The 21,693-nt window shown below is 44.7% G+C and overlaps 1 protein-coding gene and 1 pseudogene across 3 annotated transcripts in view; one reads left to right on the forward strand and one right to left on the reverse strand.

Moving 5' to 3' along the window:
• The first annotated feature begins 1,763 nt into the window (after positions 1 to 1,763).
• Positions 1,764 to 21,693, forward strand: part of COL6A2 (collagen type VI alpha 2 chain) — a 37,251-nt gene continuing 17,321 nt past the window's right edge. For all 3 annotated transcript variants that reach the window (XM_049709973.1, XM_049709974.1, XM_049709975.1), the window contains exon 1: positions 1,764 to 1,872. The gene's annotated coding sequence lies outside the window, so the exon portion shown is untranslated. The remainder of the gene's footprint in view (positions 1,873 to 21,693) is intronic.
• LOC125964448 (histone-lysine N-methyltransferase KMT5B-like) lies at positions 4,461 to 7,273 on the reverse strand (annotated as a pseudogene).

The raw sequence follows: 21,693 nt of genomic DNA on the forward strand, positions 1-21,693 counted from the left end.
ATGTGAAGTGTTGCCCCAGACAGCACAGGTGGACCCAGCGTGGCAGCACCATGCAGGGCCCTAGGCGGCAGCACTCCAGGAACAGGGAACCTGGGCTCGTGTTCCTGGCCACCACGCAGCTGCCACACTCAACACACTTGCACACAGACACACAGCACACACACTGTACATCCACCCACACTCATACACAGATACACACACTCACACCCTAGGCGGCAGCACTCCAGGAACAGGGAACCTGGGCTCGTGTTCCTGGCCACCACGCAGCTGCCGCACTCGACACACTTGCACACAGACACACAGCACACACACTGTACATCCACCCACACACTCATACACAGATACACACACTCACACAGCACACCCCCACCTCAGTGCCCCCTGGCTCTGGCGCCCATCCACATGGGAAACGCCCCTGGGGAGGAGACAGTGACTGGTGCGGCCAAGGGACGGGTGGGCAGTGGGTGGTGAAGTGGCACTGATGGGCGTCCAGCCTGAGGGCCTCCGGGAGGGGCAGCAGGTGGAAGGCCGCATGCTGGAGCCGAGGAGTAACTGGCAAGCCCTTCAGGTGGCAGAGCAGGGCCGTCCTGTCTCGAGGCTGCAGGGGCTGCATGTGCCTCCCCTTCTGCTTCAAGTCACTACTGCTGGGCTCACTGAGGACACAGAGACCCCTGGCCTCGGCCACCGGACTGTCCCAACAGGAGAGGGGAGCCAGCTGCACCAGAATCAGGGCACAGTCGGAAAGAGGTGGCCAGGAAGACCAGCGGGGCTGCACGCAGTGGGGAAGTCCTCCTGGGCACACACAGGTGACCAGGAAGCTCTGGGGTCTCTCTCCTCTTGGGCGGAGGGGCTGAGTCAGAGATGTGCAAAGCTGCTCAGCGGAGGCTGGAGCCACATCTCCTGCTGCCTAGGCCCCCTTCAAGGATGGCGGTGGCACGCCCTATCCCAGAGCCCAGGGACCTCACCCCCAGCCCCGCCTGCACCCTCCCTGAAGGAGGAGCAGTGGTCCTGGGGGGCTGCCGCTCCAGGGTGGGTGGGGGAGTGGCGAACCCCACCACAGCCCTGACAAGGACCCTTCTCACCCTTTCCCAGACTCGGCTCAGGTAGGGCCATCACAGTGGCCCCAGGGCCCAGCCCCAAGAGCACCTGTGGGTTCTTGCAAGGAAACCCGGGCCCAGCCAGCACTACTAGGCCCTCGCTCCCCACCCAGAACGCCTGAGGCTCCCACTGTCCTGGCTGCCCTTGCCCCTCCCCGGCCGGCCTTTCACCCCTGAGGGGCGGGGACCCCACAACGGGACACACGTTGTGATCAGTGGGTCACAGAGCTGCGTGTCCCTGCACGAGGAAGAAGACCCCAGCTCGCTGGTCCTGAGCAAGGGGGACGTGGGGAGGGGACGCCGGGCGGGAGGACCCTGCGGCCTCCCAGGGCTGCTCCCTCAAGGGGCGAGTGATTGGGGAGTCCGAGGCTCCCCAGGCCCCGGAGTAGACGCCGCTGGTCGCGGGGAAATGGGCGGGGGCGGGCAGCAGGCAGGGAGGTGGGCAGGCGTCCAGTCGGAGCAGCAGGCCGAGGGCGGGGAGCGTTCCTGTCCTCGAGGGGCCGCTCTCCCGCCCCGTCCCCAGACTCCCGCACCCCTGCCCCCTCCGGTCCCCTCCCGGCCCCTCGGGTCCCCCGTCGGCCCCGCCCCGCCTCCATGCGCGGGGCCGCAGCGCCTCCCGGTGGCCTCTGTGGGCGCGGGGCGGGGCGGGGCGGGGGCAGGGGCGGGGCCTAGCAGCGGCCCCGCCCCCTGCCCACTCGGCGGCGTCTCGCACCGACTGGACCCGGAGCCTCTGCGCTCGGGAAGAGTCCGGCGAGGGCTCCCGACGCGTGGTCAGGTAAGGCCCTGGGCAGCGCGGTCCGTCTCGGCGCCGGGACGCAGCGACTTGGCGTTCGCCGCGGGACGCGCCCGCCGCGGTGCCCCCACTTCCACCGCCGGCCTCGCTCGGCGCCCTCGGGTCCGCGCCTGGGGCGCCTCGCGCGGGGGCCCGTCCGTCTGTCCCCGCCTCTCCTGGGGCCGAGCTGGTCTCCCGGTTCCCGGCGCGGTGCTGAGGCCACGGCGCCTGCCGTCCCTGCCCGGGTCCCCCATCTGCAGCCAGACCCTTGGCCGCTCCTGGGCGGCTTGGTTCTGTCTCGGGCCCGGGGACATCTCCGGAGGTTCAGGAGCCCAGCTCACTCCCATGAGAGGACCCCCCCCCCAACGGAACTGAGCACAGGGTCTCCAGGGGTGCTGGCCCCCCTCCTCAGCTCGGCTGAGAGGGAGCCGATGTCCCTCGTCCCCCTGGAAGGACTGGCCCCTAGAATGAACTCTGAGGGGCCAGCTTCCCGGGCACTCGGACTGCAGGGGAGGAGGGGGTCTCTGCTACCCGGAAGCAGGGGTGAGCAGGGATGGGGAGAGCACAGGCCACACCCCACTCTACCCAGGAGTCATTAGGAGCCCAGCCTGCCCCTATTCCTCTGAGGCTGGAGGGGCGCACCGGCATCCCCCCGACAAAGTCTGCTGGTCGGGCCCCACACCCACCCAGGGCTCCTCACGGGCCCAGCAGAGCCCAGGACAGGACCCAGCACCTACTGAGGGGGTGGGGAGATCAGCCGCTGAGAGTATCAGCTGATGCTGGTAACAACAACCAAAAACGGCAGGGTGGCGCCCTGGGGTGCCTGCCATCCTGCCTGGGGGCCCCAGAGAATGGTCCCCTGAACCCAGGGAGAAAGCTGATGGCCCCTACACCCCCAGGTCACCCAACTGTCCCCAAGGGAAAGATCTGCACTTGTAGAGGGACACCCAAAAAGAAGGAGGGTTGAGGTACACAGATTTCCCTGGGTTTTGTTTCCAGTATGGAAGTTCTGGCTTGGAGGCCATCTTGCGTTGGAGTTTATTCCCTGTCTGCCTCACCAGGGCCAGGAGGCTGGACGGGCGCTGGGGGCTCCCAGGAGGGAGGAAAGTGGTCTGCCTTCCTTCTGCCATTCCGAGGCAGGAGAGCTGGGTGGGGGAGAGGGCCTGGGCCCCCGGGGCATAGGTAACTGGAGGGGCTGGATGCAAGGGGCGCAGATGTGTCCCCTTGGCAGAACGTGGGTCTCAGTGGGCCACTGGGCCACTCTGGCCCCCGGGAAGCTGCCACCCTGGGCTGATGAAAGTGACCTGGGAGGCCTGTGAAGACCGCGGCAGGTTGGGGGCAGGTTGGGCATGTCCACAGTGGAAACAACAGGGAAGGCAACATCCAGGTGAAAGCCAGGCTCCAGCCGCTGGGTCACCTGGTCGGGTGGAGTGCAGCCCTGCACCGGGCAGGGCACATCCACGCCCAGCAGACTCTACATCGCCAGCCAGCACAGGCAGCTCTGTTGTGCAGCAGGCCCGCCTGAGGCCCCTCAGGTGTCAGATGAGCTCCCTGGGATGGGCCGGTGCCTGGGAGAGGAGCAGGACCCAGGGGTCTTCCCGGGGCCTCAGCAGAGGGTGTGGGCCAAGCCCAGCCTCCTCTCTGGCGCTGCTTTTCATCTGTAGAACAAGGTCTCTAGGTGCACAGGGTATAGGGAGACCGTGTTTGCGGCCACGAGTGCTTTACAATGCTGGGAAACCTAGCTCTTGTGATTATTTTAAGAAAAACTCAAATAGTTTGATTCTTTTCCTTTAAACACAGCCCCGTGTTCCAGTGGGTCTCTCCTTCCTGTGGCTCCTTTCAAACATTTGTGCAAAGCCGGGGGGCCCTGGTGTGGGGCACACCTGCAAAGAAGCAGGGTTCGTGGGGTGCTGCCCACTGAACAGGACCTGGGGGGCCGGTCCCCGCCCTGAAGCATGTGCTGGGATTGGGCCAAATCAGAAAGCAACACCCTGCAAAGACCGGGTGCAGATCTGCCGCGGAGATCTGAACAGACCGGCATCCCCACGCCCCGCCAGCGGTTAGCCTCCGGGGGCCCACTGTAGACCCTGTGACGGGCAGACGGAGGGTGGGCATCCCCACTGTGGGGGACTGCACCTTGGAGAGCAGAGTCTGGGTCAAAAGTTCTGAAAAGTGTCAAGGCTTCCAAACCTGTTGTCAGAGCCACCAGAGGAGTGGAGACGGGCCCTGGTGCTCTGGCTGTGGACAGTGTCTGGTTTTCTGTCCTGTTTGCCAGTTTCATAGATGAGGGATGGTGCCTTGATGGTTTGCCTGCGTGTCCTTGGTTTTTGTGCAGCTCGATCACTGACCATTTGCGCTGCTGTTACTTTGCTCATCTTCCCCATCTTCCTAATGGGCGCTCATTTTTTACTACTTTGTAAGAGATTTTTTTCCCTAATTTTTCAAAATTGTGGTTAAGTACACATAACATAAAATCTACCATCTGAACCATTTTTAAATGTATAGTTCAGTGCTATTAAGTACCTTCATATTGTGATACCATCACCACCGTCCATTTCCAGAACTCTTTTCATCTTGTAAAACTGAAACTCTGTCCCATTAAACACTAACTCCCCAATCCCCCCTCCCCCAGCCCCTGGCAACCACCATTCTACTTTCTGTCGCTATGATTTCTGAGATATTCAAAGTACCTCATATAAGTGAATCATACAGTATTCATCTTTCTGTGTGTGGTTTATTTCACTCAGTATAATGTCCTCAAGTTTCATCCATGTCATAGCATGTGTCAGAATTTCCTTCCTTTTCAAGGCTGAATAATATTCCATCGTGTGGATGGACCACATTATGCTTATCCATTCGTCCGTCAATGGACACCTGGGTTGCTTCCACATTTTAGTTATTCTGAGTAATACTGCTATGAACATTGTTGTGCAGATATCTCTTTGAGACCCAACTTTCAATTCCTTTGAGTCTCTATATCCCCAGAAGTAGAACTGGTAGATCATATGGTAATTCTACTTTTATTCTTTGAGGGGCCACCGTACTATTTTCCATACAGCTCTACATTTTCACATTCCCACCAGCAATTCCAATTTCCCCTTATCTCTCCAACATTTCTTGTTTTCTGATACTGTCCATCCTAATGAGTGTAAGGTGATAGCTCATCGTAATTTTGATTTGCATTTCCCTAATGATGAGTGACGTTGAGCATTTTTTCATGTGCTTATTGGCCATTGGTATAACTCCTTTAGGGAAATGTCTGTTCAAGCCCTTTGCCCATTTCTGAATCAGGTTGCTGGGGGTTTGGTTGTTGAGTTTCAGTTCTCTATATATTCTGGATATTAATCCCTTATCTGATCCAATTATGTAGGCTTCCCTTTGACTCTCTGGATAGTGTCTCTTTTGTATTGTTCTGCATTTATTATTAAAACCAACAGTCAATGGTAAATGACAGACTGACTGCCTGTCTTTGTTCACTTTGGACGTTAAAGACTGGAATAGGAACACAGTATCACTTTTCCACAGCAGAGGTTAGCCCTGGCCTCTGACCCCCAGCAGCAGGTAGAGTCAGACTTCATGGAAGTGACAGTCACCATCGTGGGAGACACCCTCCCTTTTCTTTGGGCTTTCTGTAGTGGAGAGGAGCACCCAGAGTTGGGCTGAAGACATCTGAAGACACAGGGAGAAGAGCCGAAATAATCAGACCTCAGACGGTACTTACGTGCTGAGAGGTACGTATGGACGTTTATAGTGCCAAAGCAGGTGTGCTGTGGGGACCATCAGGTTAAAACTTCTAAACTTTATTCCTGTCAGAGACAAGTCAGACTAAAGAGGCTACTGCTTCAGGGGCAACTAGAGAAAACTGGTGTCACCCAGATGCAAAACAGTAGCCATCACAGTGATTCCAGGACTTCAAAGCTCCACAAACATGATGTGTTTTCTTTTGCTTGTTTAGGCTTTCTTCTCTCTTTTCTCTTTATTCTTCATTCTGTCTTTCTCCAGTTTCCATTAGGCTCTACCTGCACTCGCCACTGGTACCTTCAGGCTCCCTTCTTTCTCCTCTTCATCTGTCTTGCTGCTTTGAGGAGTGGCTGTTACAACACGTCACAGTAGAGCAACATTCAGAATGCTCCTCTATCACAGTTCTGATTCTGGAAACTGGTGGTTTGGTGAATTGCGTCAGCTCATTTTGAAAAAGGCAAGCAAGTTGTAAAAAGGGGGTGGGGAGCCTAGAGGCCAGACGCTATGAACTCCCCAAGTCCACCATCCAGCCTAACAGACTGACCAGGCGTGGAACACGTGTGTGCCTGTGTGACGCCACCTCGTCCTTTGTCTTCTCGTGGGACCTGACAGCATCATCACAGAGAAGCTAACACCGTGGAAAGGTTTCTTTCAAACGTATGATGACCTTGCCTTGTTTTTATTCCTGAGTGGTATCTGCATCAGTGTTAGAACTGACTGACTGAATTCTTACTGCTGTCACCTAACATTTGAAGCCTATTTAAAGGTTTACTGTTTCTCTGAGTCCATATTTTCTATTGATAACAGGAGCAGAAGCAAGCAGTCCCGCTCTGGATTTAAAAGCGCCAGTTGCCGTCTCTCACAAGTGTAACACTCGCAGAACTCATTATTGCCCCCAGAAACCCATCTCCATAATAACAAGAATTTCTTCTCCAGGTTCAGTATCTCTTAGAGACTTCGCACTTGCTGTGTCTTGGCCAACTGACACAAACCCACACTTGGTCTGCAGTCATGGTTTGTAAGTGTAGGACCAAGGCGGGCTGAGCACGGCTTTTCCTTCTGGAACACACAGCACTGAAATCGTTTTCTCTGGGTCCAAGTAGGATGTTCTCCTCAATTGCTGAAAGCTCAGCCACACAACCCACCAGTAATTCTATTTTGTCATTGCGTTTCCACTCTTTTGTTGCAATTATTTTGGCTCTATTTTGTTCTAATGAGTATCTGTTGCAAGGCATTATTTCAAATCCACTGTCAGTTGCAAACATTCGCAAGTAAATAAATACGTGTTCCTTGAATAAATTCTCCTGCATCATTTTCTTTTATAAATTTATTTTGTTTATTTATTTATTTATTTATGGCTGCGTTGGGTCTTTGTTGCTGCGCGTGGGCTTTCTCTAGTTGCGGTGAGCAGGGGCTACTATTTGTTGCGGTGTGCGGGCTTCTCATTGCGGTGGCTTCTCTTTTCGTGGAGCACGGACTCTAGGCACGCGGGCTTCAGTAGTTGTGGCACGTGGGCTCAGTAGCTGTGGCCCACGGACTCTAGAGCGTAGGCTCAGTAATTGTGGCATGTGGGCTTCAGTAGTTGTGGTGTGTGGGCTCAGTAGTTGTGGCTCACGGGCTCTAGAGCGCAGGCTCAGTAGTTGTGGTGCACGGGCTTAGTTGCTCCTCCTGCATCATTTTTGTTGTTGCAAAGTCAGACATTTGACGGCTTTCTCCAAGTGCTCGTCTTTCTTAAAATGTTCGATCACTTCCTTGAGTTCTTCTTGCCTTCCTGTAAGAGACCGAAAGCTAGTATTCATTTTGTGTGTTTGAAAACCAAAATAGGGATCAAGAACCAAACTGGTTGCTAGGTCATCATTTTCAGAGTTCCTTGGTGGACATTCCAGAAGATGGTACATATCAACTGTGCCCTTCACATCCTGAATTACAATAACCTCGCCTCTTGTGCTACCCTGGGGTCCCAAAGGCAGCAGCTGGCCTGGGGACTCCTCATCCTGGGTCCCAAAGCCTCGTGTTCTGAGGCTTCACTGCCTCCTCTGGTGCCAGGCTGCCCTCCCCTCACAGCCCCAGAGCCTCACTGCCCTCCCCAAAGATGCATCTCCGCCCCCAGTGAACCGCTCAGACCCTGCCCGTGACTGGTGGAAGGACACGAAAAGGAGTGCCCTGGACCAGGCTGAATAGTGTCTTTTGATGCACAAATTTTTTAAATTTTCATGAAATCCAGTATGCCTATTTTTTTCTTTAGTTGCTTGTGCTTTTGGTGTCATATTCAAGAAATCATTGCCAAATCCAGTATTGTGAAGAGTTTTGCCTTCTGTTTTCTTCTAGAAGTTTTATAAATTTAGGTCTTACACTTAAATCATGGATCCGTTTTGAGTTAATTTTTGTGTATGGTGTTAGGTAAGGTCCAACTTCATTCTTTAGAATGTGGATATCCAGTTTTCTGGCACCACTTGTTGAAAAAGACTGTCTTTTCCCCCACTGACTGGTCATGACAGCCTTGTTGAAAATTGTTTGATTACATACATGAGGGTTATTTTTGCACTCTATTCTATTCCATTTGTCTAGATGTCCCTGTATCCCAGTGCCATACTGTTTTGATTAGTGTAGCTTTGTAGTAAATTTTGAAATCAGGAAGTTTGTTCCTCAGTTTGTTCTTCTCTTTTAGAATTGTTTATGCTATTCAGGGTCTCTTGAGATTCTTTGCGAATTTTAGAGTGGTTTCTTCCATTTCTGCAAAAGTCATTATTGAGATTTCGATGGAGATTGCATTAAATCTGTGAATCACTTGGGATAGTATTGACATCTTAATATTAATTCTTCCAATCTATAAACACAGAATATCTTTCCATTTATTTATATCTTCTTTAATTTCTCTTATAAATGTTTTATATTTTTTAATGAGTCTTTCACTTCTTTGGTAAAAATAATTCCTAAGTATTTTATTCTTTTGATGCAAATGTAAATGGAATTGTTTTCTTATTTTCCTTTTTGTGTTATTCATTGTTAGTATATAGAAATGCAACTGATTTTTGTGTATTGACTTTGTTTCCTGCTACTTAGCTGAATTCATTTATTGTAACAGTTTCTTTTTGTGGACTCTTCAGGATTTTCTACCTATACAATCATATCATCTGTGAACAGAGATAATTTTACTTCTTCCTTTACAGTTTGAATGCCTTTTATTTCTCTTTCTTGCCTAATTGCTCTGGCTGGGACTTCCAATACTATGTTGAATAGAAATGGTGAAAGTGGGCATCTTTGCTTTGTTCCTGACCTTAGAGGAAAAGCCTATAGTCTCTCACAATTGAGTATGATGTTAGTTGTGGGATTATTATAAATGTCTTTTATTATACTGAGGTAGTTTCCATCTATTCCTAGTTTGTTGAATTCTTTAATCATGAAAGGATATTGAATTTTATCAAAAGATTTTTCTGCATCAGTTGAGATGATCATGTGGGTTTTTCTTTCATTCTGTTAATGTGGTGTGTTACATTAATTGATTTTCATATGTTGAATCATCTTTGCATTCCAGGAATAAATCCCAGTTGGTCATGATGTTTAATCCTTTTTCTATCCTGTTGAATTCTGTTTGCTAATATTTTCTTGATGATTTTTGTATCCATGTTGATAAGGGAATTGGTCTGTAGTTTTCTTTTCTTGTAGTGTCTTTGTCTGGCTTTGGTATCAGGGTAATGCTGACTTCATAGAATGAGTTTGGGGGTATTCCCTCCTCTTCAATGTTTTTGAAAAGTTTGACAAGTATTGATGTTAGTTCAATGCTTCCTAGAATTAATGCTTCCTAGTTTAAATGCTTCCTAGAATTCACCAGTAAAGCCATCAGGTCCAGGGCTTTTCTTTGAAAGGAGATTTTCAATTACTGATTCAAACTCCTTACTAAATACAGGTCTGTTCAGAATTTCTATTTCTTCATGGTTTTGTCTTTGTAGGTTTTGTGTTTCTAGGAATTTGTCCATTTCATCTAGGTTATCTAATTTGTTGGCAAACAACTGATTCTAGTACTCTCTTATAATTCTTTTTATTTCTGTAGAATCAGTACTAATTTCCCACTTCCATTTCTGATGTTAGTAATTTGAGTATTCTCTTTTTTTCTTAGTCCATCTAGCTAAAGATTTGTCAGTGTTGTTGATCTTTTTGAAGAATTGACTTTTGGTTTCATTGATTTTTCTCTATTGTTTTTCTATTATTTCATTTATCTCTGCTCTAGTATTTATTATTTCATTCCTTCTGCTAGCTGTTAATTTGTTCTTTTTGTAGTTCCTTAAGTTGTAAACGTAAAGTTAGGTTGTTAATTTGAGATCTTTCTTGCTGTTTTATGTAAACATTTGTAGCTGTAAATTTTCTTCTTCATACTGCTTTCACTGTGTTTCATATGTTTGCTGTGTCTTGTTTTCATTTTTATCAGTCTCTGAGTATTTTCTAATTTCCCTTGTGATTCTTCTTTGACCTATTCTATTGGTTGTTTAAGGGTGAGTTGTTTAATTCCCACAATTTTGTGAATTTTTCAGTTTTCCTTCTGTTACTGACTTCTAAAGTCATCCCATTGTGATTAGAGAAGATACATTTTATGTTATTTTCTTTTTAAATTTGTTGAGCCTTCCACTGTTGCTACACTTCTCCTTCTCATTGCAAGCCTCTCCCCCTCTGGTTGAACTGACTTCCAGGAGATTTAAAGGGCTGGCACCTTTTTTCCCCCATTCATTTTTCTCTTTTTCTCCTTTTGGGAGCCAGACATTGAAGATTATGACATTCAAAAGCAACTGCATATACAGGGGAAATTAGACAGGAGCTGCACATGCCTGGGGGAAAGTGCAGGCTCAGGAAGGAAATGAGAAGACCCTACCTTTACTCCTCAGGCTGAACCTTGGCACAGAGACAGCCTACGACAATCAAAAACAAAAAATAAAAATGAAAACAAACAAACAATCAAGAACAGCAAACCCTAGGGAAGGACAAGAATCTGATTTCCAGAGTTACCATTTTAGATTCAAATGTCCAGTTTTTAACAAAAAATCAAAAGGCAAACAAAGGAACAGGAAAGTATGGCCCACTCAAAGGAAAAAATATAAACCAACCAAAACTGTCCCTGAAAAAGACCTGATGGTGGATCTACTAGACAAAGACTTTAACACAACCATCTTAAAGATGCTCAAGGAACTAAAGGAAGATGTGGAGAAAGTCAAGAAAATAATGTATGAACAAAATAGAAATATCAATAAATAGAAAACCTAGGTAGAATGCAAAACGATTTAATAGAGCTGAAGAATACAATGACTTTTAGTTACTTATTAGAGGGATGCAAAGGCCAATTTGAGAAGACAGAAGAAAGTGTTAGTGATGTTGAAGATAAGACAATGGAAATTACGAGTCTGAGGAGCAGAAAGAAAAAAGATTAAAGAAAAGTGAACAGAACCTAAAGGACATGAATACTTGTTTTGGGAGTCCCAGAAGGAGGTGAGAGAGAAAGGGGCAGCGGACATATGTGAAGAAACTTCCCAAATCTGATGAATGACATGAATATAAACATCCAAGACAAGGAGGATGAACTTAAAGAGACTCACACTGATACACATTATAATCAAACTGTCAAAAGACAAAAACAAAGAGAGAATTTTGAAATCAGCAAGAGAGAAGTGACTCATCATATCCAAGGGATTCTCAATAGGATTACCAGAAGATTTCTCGTCAGAAACTTTGGAGACCAAAGGCAGGGTGTTGATATATTCAAAATGCTAAATGGAAAAACACCTGTTGCCTGAAAATTCTATGTCCAGCCTAATTGTCCCCCAAAAGTGAAGGCAAACTTAAAACATTCCCAGATAAACAAAAGCTGAAAGAGTCCATTACTGCTAGACCTGCCCTGTAAGAAATGCTCAACAGGGTCCTGCAGGTGAAATGAAAGGACACTAGACAGTAGCTTGAAGTCATATGAAAATATGAAGCTCTCAGTAAAGGTAAATACATGAGCAATTATAAAGCTATTATTATTATAACAATAATTACTGTAACAATGGCATGTAACTCGCTTTTTTTTCTATATGATTTGAAAGACTAATACATTTTTTAAATTATTAATCTAATATATACCCAAGAGTGGAATTGCTGGGTCATATGGTAGTTGTACTTTTAGTTTTTTGAGAAACCTCCATATTGTTTTCCACAAAGGATGCACCAACTTACATTCCCATCAGTAGTGCATGAGGGTCCCCTTTTCTTCACATCCTCACCAACATTTGTTATTTGTGTTCTTTTGACGAGAGCCATTCTGACAGGTGTGAGGTGATATCTCATTGTGGTTTTGATTTGCAATTCCCTGATGATTAGCAATGTTGAGCATCTTTTCCTGGGCCTGTTGGCCATTTCCTCTTTGGAAAAATGTCTATTCAGTTCTTCTGCCCATTTTTGTTTTTATAATTGCTTCACAATACCGTGTTAGTTTCTGTTGCACAAAAAAGTGAATCAGCCATATGCATACACGTGTCCCCATATCCCCTCCCTCTTGAGCCTCCCTCCCATCCTCCCTATCCCACCCCTCTGGGTCATCGCAAAGCATGGAGCCCATCTCGCTGTGCTATGCTGCTGCCTCCCACCAGCCAATGATTTTACATTCGGTAATGTGTATATGCTGATGCTACTCTCACTCACCCCAGCTTCACCCTCCCACCCCATGTCCTCAAGTCCATTCTCTATACCTACTTCTTTATTCCTGACCTGCAACTATGTTCATCAGTACCTTTTTTGTTTGTTTGTTTAGATTCCATGTATCTGCATTAGCATACGGTATTTTTCTCTTTCTGACTCACTTCACTCTGTAGACAGACTCTAGGTCCATCCACCTCACTACAAATAACTCAATTTCGTTTCTTTTTATGGCTGAGTAATATTCCATTGTATATCTGTGCCACATCTTCTTTATCCATTCGTCTGTTGATGGACATTTAGGTTGCTTCCATGACCTGGCTATTGTAAATAGTGCTGCAGTGAACATTGTGGTGCATGTCTCTTTTTGAATTATGGTTTTCTCAGGGTATATGCCCAGTAGTGGGATTGTTGGGTCATATGGTAGTTCTATTCCTACTTTTTTAAGGAACCTCCATACTGTTTTCCATAGTGGTTGTATCAATTTACATTCCCACCAACAGTGTAGGAGGGTTCCCTTTTCACCATACCCTTTCCAGCATTTATTGTTTCTAGCTTTTTTGATAATGGCCATTCTGACTGGTGTGAGGTGATACCTCATTGTAGTTTTGATTTGCATTTTTCTAATAATTAGTGATGTTGAGCATCTTTTCATGTGCCTCTTGGCCATCTGTATGTCTTCCTTGGTGAAATCTGCCCACTTTTTAATTGGGTTGTTTGTGTTTTTGGTGTTGAGTTGTATGAGCTGTTTATATGTGTTGGATATTAACACCTTATTGGTCATATCATTTGCAAATATTTCTTCCCATTCAGTAGGTTGTCTTTTCGTTTTGTGGATGGTTTCCTTCGCTGTGCAAAAGCTTTTAAGTTTAATTAGGTTCCAGTTGTTTAATTTTGGTTTTATTTCCTTTGTTTTAGGAGAGAGAGCCAAAAAAATATTGCTGTGATTTATATCAAAGAGTGTTATGCCCATGTTTTCCTCTAGGAGTTTTATGGAATCTGGTCTTACATTTAGGTTTTTAATCCATCTTGAGTTTATTTTTGTATGTAGTGTTAGAGAATGTTCTAGTTTCACTCTTTTACATTTAGCTGTCCAGTTTTCCCAGCACCACTTATTGAAGAGACTGTCTTTTCTCCATTGTATATTCTTGCCTCCTTTGTCATAGATTAATTGACCATACATGCATGGGTTTATGCACTGGGCTGTCTGTTCTTTTCCATTGATCTATGTGTCTGTTTTTGTGCCAGTACCATACTGTTTTGATTACTGTAGCTTTGTAGTATAGTCTGAATTCAGGGTGCATGATTTGTCCAGCTCTGTTCTTAAAACTAGCATTATTGTAACTCCACATTTTGTTTTCTACATAATTTAAGGGACCAATGCATTAAAAATAACATTTGCTTGTGTTTTGGGACACAAAATGTGTAAAGATGTAATTTTGTGACATCAATAACTGAAAGGGATAGGGAGGGAGCTTTTAAAGAAGTAGATTTTTTAATGTGTTGTTGAAGTTAAACTGGCATAAATTCAAATTATATTGTTATAACTTTAGAATGTTAAATGTAATCCCATGGTAACCATAAAGAAGGTACCAAAAGAATATGCACAAAAGGAAATGAGGGGGCTTCCCTGGTGGTGCAGTGGTTGAGAGTCCGCCTGCCGATGCAGGGGACACGGGTTCATGCCCTGGTCCAGGAAGATCCCACATGCTGCGGAGCAGCTAGGCCCGTGAGCCATGGCCGCTGAGCCTGCGCGTCCGGAGCCTGTGCTCTGCAATGGGAGAGGCCACAACAGTGAGAGGCTCGTGTACCGCAAAAAAAAAAAAAAAAGAAATGAGGAAGGGATGTAAATGTTTTACAACAAAAATCAGCTGCACACAAAAGAAAACAGTAATGCAGGAAATGAGGAACAAAAAAGCTATAACTACATAGGAAACAAATAGCAAAACTACAGAAGTAAGTCTCTCCTTATCAGTAGTTACTTTAACTGTAAATGGATTAAACTGTCCAAGCAAAAGACAGAGACTGGCAGAATGGATATTAAAAAAATGAGATCCAACTATATGCTGTCTACAAAAGATTCATTTTAGAACCAAAGACACAAATAGGTTTGAAGTGAATGGATTGAAAATGTTATTCCATGCAAATAGGAACCAAAAGAGAGCAGGCGTAGCTATCCTAACACCAGATTAAAATGGACTTTAAATCAAAAAGAGTTACAAGAGGCAAAGAAGGACATTATATATTAATAAAAAGTTTAAAACAACAAAAATATATTACACTTGTAAACATTTACACAATAATAGGCCATCAAAATTTTAAACCTTAAGAATATGAAACCTTGATCATGCATTGGGAATATGGTTGCCTGGCTCTTGGCATGTTTCCACTCTGCTCACGTTGTTTTGTTTTAACGAAGGTGATATGTGGGAGCCCAGTTATCATGAGTGTGGACTCGGAACCATGCTGCCTGGATTTGGATCTCAGCTATTATCTGAGCACCGAGGACAAGTTACCTGTCTCAGTCTCAGTTTCCTCATCTATGAAATGGGGATTATAATAGCACCAGTGTGCTATCCACAAGGGCTCTTGTGAGGGTTAAAAGAAAAGATGTAGTATAGTGTCTGGTGCAGAGTAATCATAAGACATTTCACTGTCATTTCATCTTTTCTATTTCCTTCAAAGACTTTTTGGTCCATGTTTTACACTCAGTTACTTACTTCTCCTGGACTTTATTTGGGTGTACTGTGTGAGGTGGGATTACTTTATTTCTAATCACATCGTGACCCCTTTTCCCAGCCTTCTCTCAGTGCTCTGAAAAGCAGCCGTCTCATTTCCTCAGTTCTCATGTGGTGTTATGCCACTGCTGTGTGGTCTGTTGGCCATTCCAGCACCAAAACCACTAATGCTTTATTACTGTAATTGTATTCCATTATTGCACTTGATAACACAAGTTTCATCACCCTTCATTTTTTATTTTTCTCAGCTACTCTTTTTCTTCCAGGTAAATCTTAGATTCATTTTGTCAACACATAATGGCAAAAAAAGCAAAAAGTTTTATTGGAAATTTTAATCAAAATTACATTCAATTATAGATTCAGTTAGAAATAACTGATATTCTTAAATATCGTGTCTCTCATCCAAAAACAAGGTTTGTCTCTCCACTGTGTTCCTTAGAAACTTTTTCATAAGTCCTGCACATCCGTAGATTCTTATTAAGTTTATTCCTTGGATTTAAGTTGTTTTTCTTGCTAGTGTAAATAGTTATTTTTCCATTACGTTTTCTAATTGGTTGTTGCTGATAGAAGAAAATCTGTAGATTTTTGTGTATTTTTTTCTTATAATTGCCTCATTGAATACCCCTTTCTCTCTCCCCTAAACTTTGTTCAATTGATTTTATTGGATTTTCTAGGTAGACAGTCCCATCTTTAATAAGGACAGTTCCTATCTCTTCCTTTCCAAGACTTACATTTTGTTTCTGTTTACTGTCTTATTGCATTGGCTTCGAATACAACAGTGAATAATATAATGAGATCAACACTCTTTGTCTTTTTTATTTTTTGTACTCTAATGGTCATTCTTCAAGTGCAGGAGTTTTTAATCCAGAGTCAGTTCCATAGATGGACCCCCTGAATTAATGAGGACTTTGGTTTCTGTATATGAGTAATCTGTGCATATGTGTCAGGTGAAACTGTCCAGATTCTTAAAGGAGTCTGTGACCCACAAAGATAAGGACACCTATTTAGGTTTTGTGTAAAATTTGATAGTGGCTGTTGATTTGAAATTTATATCCTTTATAATATTAATCCAACACCTAAGTTTCTTATGAGGTTTTACTTTTATAATGTTAATCCAACTCCTAAGTCTCTTATGAGGTTTTGACTTGTTTGTTTGTTTGTTTAACCACAAATGGATGTTTTGGGGCTCTTTTAGAGCAATTACACACATACCTCGTTTTAATGCACTTCACTTTATTGCACCTTGCAGATGTTTTGGTTTTTACAAATTGAAGGTTTGTGGCAACCCTGCATTGAGCAAGTTTATCAGCGCCATTTTTCCAACCACGTTTGCTCACTTTATGTCTGTCACATTTGGATAATTCTTGCAATATTTCAGACTTTTTCATTATTATCTTGTTATGGTGATCTATGATCAGCAGTCTTTGATGTTACTACTACAACTCACTAAAGCCTCAGATAATGGCTAGCATTTTTTCTGGCAATAAGGTATTTTTAATTAAGTTATGTACATTGTTTTTTAAGACATAACACTATTGCACACAATAGACTACAGTATAGTGTAAACATAACTTTTACATGCACTGGAAAACCAAAACAATTCCTTCAGCTTCCTTTATTGCAATGTTTACTCTATCATGGTGGTCTGGAACCAAATCCACAGTATCTCTGAGGTACGCCTATACATGATTTTCTTTTTTATATTAATGTGACTTACATTAATATGTTTCCTAATGTTGCATCATTGTATTTTTAACTAACTTCATCTTAGTACTGGTTTAGTTGTCCTTAACACGCTACTATATTTTATTTTCTAATATCAGTTAGGATTTTTCCAACTGTATTCAAAAGTGATACCTATCTATAGAGTTCCTTTTAGGGATATCTTTTATCAAGTTTTGGTCTTAGGTTTTGCCAAGTTAACAAATGAATTGAAAAGCTTATCTTTTTATGTTCTGAAATAAGTTAAATAGAGTAGTGTTTGTTCTTGAAAATGCAAAAGAACTCACCCAAAAGCTGTTTGGGCCAGAGTCTTTGGAAACGTGTTTCCTTCCAGTGTTTCCATTCCTTCCAAGTCAGAGTCCAGCCAGTTCCTCACCTCCTCTCTAGAGGTGAGACCACTTTCCCAGAAAACGGTCTTTCACGATTACTAGCTCAAAGCTGCACTTGGTATGCTCTTAAAAACAAACAACAATAAAAACTCTCCTCATCTATTATTATTTTACTCCTTAAATTTGTATATTTCTATATTTGTGTTTACATCATTTTTATTCTTGCTTAGACTTGCTAAAATTTTTTCTATTTTATTGGCCTTTTTGAAGAACCAGCTCTTAGATGTATTTATTATTCTACTGTAGGTTTTTTTTCAACCAATTGTTTTTGGGTTTTTTTACCACTTTCTCTCTCTTGCTTTCCTGAGATTTATCTCTTTAAGTATTTTTTGTCCCTATTCTTTAACCACATGCCTAATTTGTTACACTAATTTCTTATTTTATAACATAAAGCATCTGAGGCTAGGTATTTTCCCCCGATTATAGCTTTGGCCTTCTCATATTTGTTTTTAAGTGTACATCGTCATTGTCACTAATTCCTATGTAGTTTTTGCGAGAGTTTTTCAATTTCAAGTGCTTTGTTTTGGGGTTTTTTCCCCTATGTCTTATTAGTGACAAATTTTGCATTGTAGCTCAAAGAATTTTATCTGTAAAATTTCCATTTTTTTAATAAATTAAAGCTTTCTTTGTGGCTTACTCTAGGATTGAATTCTGTAAAATTTTTAAAAGAGTGTGTGTTCCCTACTTGTAGGTTTTGAAAACATAGGTATATATGTAATATGTGGGTGTGTTTTATGCACATTATCCAAATCCTTTATGTTTAGAAACTACATAATCCTTGCTTGTTACTATCAAAGTTTTATAAAACATAACATTCAGACCCTCTGTTTTTTAATATGATCTGTCATAACGTAAAAAGATGAGTTGAAGTCTACTTGGCTGCAGTCTGTCAGTTTTTTCTTTGATTTGTCACCGATTGTGCTTTAAGTAATATTGTGTGTTATGAAATTAGGTACATAAAGATTTGTAACTGGACTGCACCAGCTTTTATCTTTTCCTGGGCCCCATCCCTCATCCTCTGTCTTCAATTCTAGTGTCTCAACAACACTGCCCCGTCTTTCTCTCCGTTTGCATCCATCCCTCCCCACTCCATTTTCTTTACACCATCTGTGACTTTCTACATAAAGTGTGACTCATAAACCTCATTGCAATGGGTTTCATTTTTTGACCCAATTTAGGAAAGTTTGTCTTTACAGGAGAATTTAAGCCATATACCTTTATTGTCACAACTGATCTATGTGAAATTTCTGGCTTTTAATTTTATGCTTCAGTTCTTTTCCCTTCATTTTCTATATTTTACTGTACATCTCAAGTTTCTTTGCTTTTCATTTATCTTTATTCATTTCTCGATTGTTTGCAGAAATTCCTTGCAGAATATTTTTAGGAATGGTGTGTGGGTGGCATAGATGTGAACCCATTTACATCTGAGATGTTTATCCTTTTTTTATTTTTAATGGAAGTATAGTTGATTTATGATGTGCTAATTTCTGCTGTATGGCAAAGTGACTCAGTTATACACATATATACATTCTTTTTTATATTCTCTTCCATTATGGTTTATCCCAGGATATTGAATATAGTTCCCTGTGTTATACAGTAGGACCGTGTTGTTTATCCACTCTATACATAATAGTTTGCATCTACTAACCCCAAACTTCCAATCTATCCCTCCCCCACCCCCCATCCCCCTTGGCAACCACTAGTCTGTTCTCTATGTCTGCGAGTCTGTTTCTGTTTCGTAATAAGTTCATTTGTGTCATATTTTAAGATTCGGTATGTAAGTGATATCATATGGTATTTGTCTTTCTCTGTCTGACTTAACTTCACTTGGTGTGATAATCTCTAGTTGCATCCATGTTGCTTCAAATGGCATTATTTTGTGGGTTTTTATGGCTAATATTCCACTGTATAAATATACCACATCTTCCTTATCCATTCATCTGTCAGTGGACATTCAGGTTGCTTCCATGTCTTGGCTACTGTGAATAGTGCTGCTGTGAACATAGGGGTGCATGTATCTTTTTGAATTAGAGTTTTGTCTGGATATATGCCCAGGAGTGGGATTGCTGGACCATATGGTAGCTCTCTTTTTAGTGTTCTGAGATGTTTATCCTTATACGTGAAAGATAAGTTGGCTGGGGAGACATCCTTGGGTCATTTTATTTTCCTGTCAAAATTCTGAATTATTGTCTCATCTTCTGTTGACAACGTTGTGGAGAAAAAGTTTTATGCCTCTATTAGTGGTCTATTGCTGTGTAATAAAGTACCCAAACTTAGTGATTTAAAACAGTAAACGTTTACTATCTTGTAATGTATTCAGGCCAGGAGTCAGGAGAGGCTTCGCTGGGTGGTTCTCGCTCAGGGTCCCTCATGAGGTGCAGTCAGGAGGTGGGCCGCAGCCTCGGTCATCTGAGTCTTGGCTGGGGTGGAGGGTCTGCCTCCACGAACGCTCACTCACCACTGTCGGCTGTGGGCTTCGTCACCTCCCCACGAGCTTCTGCAAAGGCTGCTTGAGCACCTTCACGCTACAGCAGCCGGCTTCCCCCAGAGCGAGCAAGTGGAGAGGGGCCCAGGCAGACGGCACCTGCCTCTTACGACCCAGTCGTGCAAGTCACACAGCATCACTTCCACGTTATTCTGTTGGTCGTACTGGCCAGAGACCATTCAGGGGGTGAGAGGACTCTGGATGGGCAAGAGTAACTGGGGGCCACCTTGGAGGCTGCCTGCCACAGGCCAAAGTGATTTTTCCCTTTGGGTGTTTTCTGTATTTTGTTGTTGCTATTGTGTTTTTCCCCTGGGTAGATATTTTTAGAATTTTTCATTACATTTGAGAGTACGATTTTCCACCAGTACACTTTATTATGTGGGCTTCTTTTAATATATTATGTGTGTTTTGTGTGTGGTGTATGATGTGTGAGTGTGTGTGATGTGTGTGTGTGACATGTGTGTGGTGTGTTGTGTGTGTGCTCTGTGTGTGTGGTGTGTGATGCATGTGTGGTGTGTGATGTGTGTGGCGTGTGACGTGTGTGTGGTGTGCTGTGTGTGATGTCTGTGTGTGTGGTGATGTCTGTGTGTGTGATGTCTGTGTGTGACGTGTGGTGTGCTGTGTGTGTGATGTCTGTGTGTGACATGTGTGGTGTGCTGTGTGTGTGATGTCTGTGTGTATGGTGATGTCTGTGTGTGGTGTGTGCTGTGTGTGCTATGTGATGTCGGTGTGTGGCATGGGATGTGTGTGTGGTGCAGTGTGTGTGTGTGGTGCGGTGTATGTGATGTGTGTGTGTGGTGTGCTGTGTGTGTGATGTGTGTGTGTGGTGTGTGATGTGTGTGGCGTGTGATGTGTGTGTGGTGTGCTGTGTGTGATGTCTGTGTGTGTGGTGATGTCTGTGTGTGTGCTGTGTGTGTGTGTGTGTGTGTATGGTGATGTCTGTGTGTGGTGTGTGTGGTGTTTGTGATGTGTGTGTGATGCCTGTGTGTGTACTGTGTGTGTGTGTGTGATGTCTGTGTGTGGCATGTGACGTATGTGTGGTGTGCTGTGTGTGTGATGTCTGTGTGTGGCGTGTGACGTGTGTGTGGTGTGCTGTGATGTGTGTGTGGTGTTTGTGATGTGTGTGTGTGATGTCTGTGTGTGTGGTGTGCTGTGATGTGTGTGTGGTGTTTGTGATGTGTGTGTGTGATGCCTGTGTGTGCTGTGTATGTGTGATGTCTGTGTGTGGCATGTGACGTGTGTGGTATGTGACGTGTGTGGTATGCTGTGATGTGTGATGTGTGTGTGTGATGTCTGTGTGTGTGATGTGTGTGTGATGTGTGTGTGTGGCGTGTGACATGTGTGCATATGGAGAACAGTGCCAAGCTGGGCAAGCCTCCCCTCCGTTCTGTCCCCTCTCATCTGTAGCAGACAGGACATGGTGGGCCTTACGGTGCCCTCTCTGCGGTCTCTCCTCCATGGAGCAGCGGGGTGAGGGGTAGTGGAGGACAAAGCCGGGCCCGCATCTCGGTGGTCAGCCCTGACTGGCCCTCTGACTAAGGTCCCACGGTGGCCGTCGCCAGTGGCTGATGGCTCTGGACCCTTGGCTCTGGCTGGTGCAGCCCGACTCCCTCTTGGCCTCTGGGTGCTTCTGAGCCCCTGGCCTGCCCCTCACCCCACCTTCTTAGTCCTCACCTCAATTGAGCGTTGCCCCCAGACCTCCCTAAACCAGACTCCTCTCGGCCAGGAGCTTCCTTCCTCTGGCCATTCCCTCAGTCTGGGCATATCCATCACCTCCTGCAGGAAGCCCTCCTGGATTTCCTGATACTCCCACGGGGCTTGCTTTAATCTCAGCAACTGTCGCCACCCTCGGGGTCATGACCGTTACCTGTAGCCTCACAGCCTCTTGAGCTAACCATGACCCCATGCGGAGGGAGGCAGGACCACGTCCTGTGCACCCCTAACTACGCCAGGAATAACCCCTCTCACCTTAAACCCAAGTGCAAATTCACCTCCTCTCAAAAATGAGAGGTTTCCACAGCGCTGAGGGGCATCACCACGAAAACAGCACCAAAGCGCCCCTGACGCCTCTGCTTCCCTCCAGAGCCCT

Source organism: Orcinus orca, chromosome 5 (genome assembly GCF_937001465.1).
Source record: "Orcinus orca chromosome 5, mOrcOrc1.1, whole genome shotgun sequence".
Classification (NCBI taxonomy): domain Eukaryota; kingdom Metazoa; phylum Chordata; class Mammalia; order Artiodactyla; family Delphinidae; genus Orcinus; species Orcinus orca.